This window comes from Humulus lupulus, chromosome X, assembly GCF_963169125.1.
Source record: "Humulus lupulus chromosome X, drHumLupu1.1, whole genome shotgun sequence".
Classification (NCBI taxonomy): domain Eukaryota; kingdom Viridiplantae; phylum Streptophyta; class Magnoliopsida; order Rosales; family Cannabaceae; genus Humulus; species Humulus lupulus.
In genome coordinates this window covers 234,061,568-234,065,532 of record NC_084802.1, presented here as the reverse complement: position 1 = coordinate 234,065,532, position 3,965 = coordinate 234,061,568, and the positions used below count along the sequence as shown (strand labels likewise).

Here is a 3,965-nt window from a genome sequence, read left to right as displayed (position 1 = left end):
TTGACTTTTAGTCAAAAAAAATGTTGTGACTAAAAGTTTAAAATGTTGTGGCTAAAAGTTGTAGTCACTAAAATATATCATCATCACATTATCACTAAAAAGTCCGTGGCTAAAAGTTTTAGCCACAATAAAAATATCGTTGTGACTAAAAGTCATTTTTAGTGACAACAATTATTTGTAACTAATAGTCATTACAATTAGTGACAACTTTATTTTAAGTCACAACACATTTATTTTTAGTGATAATTTTAATTATCACTAATATTTCTTTAGTGACAACAAAAAGGTATCACTGATACTTTTTTAGTGATAATTTGTTGTTGTCACTAATAGTCTTTTAATCACAAAAAAAAAATTCATGAATATATTTAATTAAAATGGATAAAAAGATAAAAGGATGACCAATCAATGCAATTTTTTTACACAACTAGAGAAAAAACCTGAATATAATAGCAAGTAGCCACATTCATTAGCATCAAGAAAGTTAAGCATATTGCTATACCACTAATATCTAAAGTATTAGTGCCAAATCAAATATGAGACCAGCTGAGAAAAGCTAGAAACAAGCTGAGTTCAATCACAGATAATGTATTTTATTGGGAACCAAAAAAAGATTAAAATCCACAAACATCAAAGCCTATTAATAAAAAGAAAAACAGAATCCATTGGATTAGTCATCCTTTTCTTGAGCTTCCTCTCATCTTTATCACCCTTCTTCTTTACCTGCAACATCTTAGTATTGTTATACTTAGAGACAAAATAGTTCATATTACATTTTGCAAACCTGAATACAAATAGTAACAATGAATCATTATCAACTGAGTATAAACACAAGATCAATGAAAGCTAAAGTTCTCTCATTATTAACTAACATTACTAATAGCAAACATGTTAATGTGAATGAGAAATTGAGAATCATTGACGTATCGTTGAGTTAGAAGATTGGGGCTTAATGCCTTTTAGTGTAACTAATTTAGAGAAAGACTTTGACAAAATCATATAAGCCCCTGCTACTCAAAAAAGAATATCAGCCCCAAAAATATATAATATTATACAAAGTTATATAAATGTGTCTATCAATGACAGTTTTCAAAGTTAAGTTTAGCTAACATTTCTGGCATCTTTATTTATTTAAGGAAGTAAAATAGACAAACAGAAGCTATGATACTAAAAATATACACTAAAATGATGACATCTCTTTTATTCCTAAAGATACTGACACAGACACAGACACAGTACACTCAAACATACCTCCTTCTATATTTATCTTATTTTAGCAGATTCTTGTATGGACTTTGTTGTTCTTATTCACATGTTCTTCTAAAAGAATGAATGCAGCAGAAATGATTATGGTATATAACCAGATCCTGACATATATGTTTTTACTCTTATTTCTTTTATTTTTTTTCTTATTTCTAATTTAATAATACACAAAACATATATGCACAAAAACGTACAGAAAAACAATCCCTAAATAAGTAAAAATATAGAGATATGCCTACGTTGAGAGACTCTAACAAGTTGAGTGCATATATGTAAGACTTGGAAAAAAAACAATGCTCAATGATTCTAAAACTCACTATCTTGGTATACAGAAGCTCTTAAATTGATCCATGTGTCACAAAAATAGAGATACAAACACAAAAATATATATCAGTCAATTGCTAAACATCACATACAAGAACAGTGGAAACACTAATCCCAAAATTATTTTTTTTAGAGGAAAGCATTTTGGAGTATGAAGAGCCAAGATGAGGTTGTCAAGGTTATTCCAAAATCAAAGGTTTGTTGGTTTGTTTGTTTAATATTTTATTTTGTTCATACATATTTTTTGTGAATCAAGTTCGTTTGGTTAGTTGCATGTTTTGTAATTCTTATGGAAGTTTGATTAGAATTGAGTGAAGAAAATTTGACTTTAATATCCTTTCAGAATATATAGTTTTTTCCACCTAGTACTTGCTGCATTTTCCTGGTAGTTTTGCATTGTAGACTCTGTATTGAGTGGTTCTACTTAATTGTGTAATATACATATCATGTTGTAGAGGTCTTAAGTAAAAAGTAGTGTTTATGATTATATTTGCTAGAGTATATGCATGGTCACCATGATTATCATATTATAAATAGTTCAATTTCAAAAAAAGCATCTGTAAATTAATTTAGGATCAGGATGGCTTACTTTTGTGAAACTATTGTTATATCAACAAAAAAAATTGGTGGATATATGTTGATTTTGTTTGATATATATAGTAATGACTGTTTCATTGCCTCCTAACTTCAAGACAGATAAATACATTGTAATCATCTTTACATTGCTAATGTCATTTTCTTTCAATGGTCTTTATAACTAGAAGACTTATTCTCCTCCGTCACTGGGATTTTAGTATTGAGAGTTAAAGTAAAATTAGTAATATATTAGTTAACTTTCTATTTGTCAATGGGCCTTAAATCCATTGAAGTGCTTTGTTCTGTTCTCATGATAGATGATTTTGCAGATGACAACAGTAATTGCCATAGAGGATGTAAGGAGAGAAGTGAAGATACTTGTCTCCTTAGAATAGCGATTTTAGAATCCAAAACACTTGTATCGACAACACTAGAATTAAATTAGACCAACAAGTTAAAGCAGCGTACTGATGAAATTTGATGTCTTCCAAATCAATAGCTTTTCCCTTTGTTGCTCTGCCTTGTGCCTCTAGCAACACTCGATCGTTAAGGCCAAGCTTGCATTCTGGCATACCACTGCAACCAGTTTCATTTCAGCTATGTACCACGAGTAAAAACAGATAACTCAATGATAAAAATAAAATAAAAATGCTAATGCAGTCATATTACATTGACTCAAGTACATAATAGTGTCCCGTTTGAGAACTGAGAAATAGTGAAAGTTTAGGTTCCTAAGTCTAGATTTGTTGACCAGATGGAAAGTTAGGCAGAACTAGATGGAAGGTCTATCTTGCAGATAGAGGGGAACCAATTCTATCTTTTCCTGCAATCCCTGTACCCAAAAATGGATTGAGGAACAATGTGTGAGAATTCTGTCCCAGAGCAACCTTCATTGATACAGCAAAATACAACAAACAAATTAGAGTTGGGACAAAAATAATGATAGTAACACAAAATCTTGAAAATGATATTGAAAAACAGTAATAGAGATCTGGTATCCTATAATAACTCAATAGTGTAAACTCTTGACAATTAAGAGTTGGAAAATCAAATTACGAACCCTAATTTGAACACCTAACACAAAAATATATTGAAGGTGAGACAAAAAATTAGGTTATAAGAGAAAACAAACCTTTAGAAGCAGCTGAAATAGGCCAAGTGAAGATGATCTTAGAAGCAACTTCAGTCCTTGTTCGTAATCCTTGCGAAAGCCTCTGTTGATGGGAAAGCACAAAAGATAGAAGACAAAAATCTGTGTTGTAACTGAGAAAGAAGAGAGATTTGATCAGAAAGAGATTTGATCGGCAATGAATTCAGCCAACAAGAAGATTTTGAGAGCCAGTAAGATCGAACATGGAGGTGAGAGAGAGCGAAGGAGAGAGAGAGAGAGAGAGCGAGAAGGAGAGAAGAAGATAAAGTGTATTCTGTGTTTACTGTTTTAATTAATAATTTAGAAATACTTTTTTATTTTACTTTTGGATATTTTAGTCACAGATAAAGTTATAGTTGTGACTAAAAATCAATTATTGGTCACAACAAATTATCGTTATAACTAAATATAAATTAGTGACATATTTTAGTGGTTAATGTTTATTAGTTGTCACTAAATGTACTATTAGTCTCAATAGTTTATCGTGGCCTTCTAAAATTTATAAAATTAAAAAATTAAATATTGTCATAAAATATTTGTTGTCACTAAAATATTTTTTGCCACAAATTACGACTAAAAAATACATTTAGTCACATATTATTTTTGTTGTCACTAAATGGCTGTGACTAAAAGTTAAGTTTTTTTGTATGGT

General features: G+C 30.1%; 1 long non-coding RNA gene across 2 annotated transcripts; it reads right to left on the bottom strand.

The window, feature by feature from the left end:
- Positions 1–549: 549 nt before the first annotated feature.
- LOC133803674 (uncharacterized) lies at positions 550–3,598 on the bottom strand. Of its 2 annotated transcripts, XR_009878092.1 has the most exons (4): positions 3,296–3,598; positions 2,833–3,050; positions 2,632–2,739; positions 550–723 (listed from the first exon to the last, which is right to left on the bottom strand). It is a non-coding gene; the product is annotated as an uncharacterized LOC133803674 (long non-coding RNA). The 2 variants fall into 2 exon arrangements; XR_009878091.1 differs by lacking the exon at positions 550–723 and having other exon boundaries at positions 2,443–2,739.
- Positions 3,599–3,965: the final 367 nt, after the last annotated feature.